Consider the following 321-nt stretch of genomic DNA (forward strand, 5'->3'; position numbering starts at 1 on the left):
TGTTTCTTCATAGCAAGAACAGTGACTAAGACATGTTGCTAGCAGAAAGTCATTCTGTTGTGTTTTTTTTTTTTTTAAGATTTATTTAGTTTATTTATATGAGTACACTGTAGCTGTTTTCAGACATACCAGAAGAGGACATCAGATTTCCTCTTTACAGATGGCTTGTGAGTCACCATGTGGTTGCTGGGAATTGAACTCAGAACCTCTGGAAGAGCAGTTAGTGCTCTTAACCACTGAGCCATCTCTCCAGCCCCATTCTGTTTTTTTGTTTGTTTTGTGCGTGTGCATGTGCGTGTGTGTGTGTGTGTGTATTTTTTT

The sequence above is a fragment of the Mus caroli genome, chromosome 2 (assembly GCF_900094665.2).
Source record: "Mus caroli chromosome 2, CAROLI_EIJ_v1.1, whole genome shotgun sequence".
NCBI lineage: Eukaryota > Metazoa > Chordata > Mammalia > Rodentia > Muridae > Mus > Mus caroli.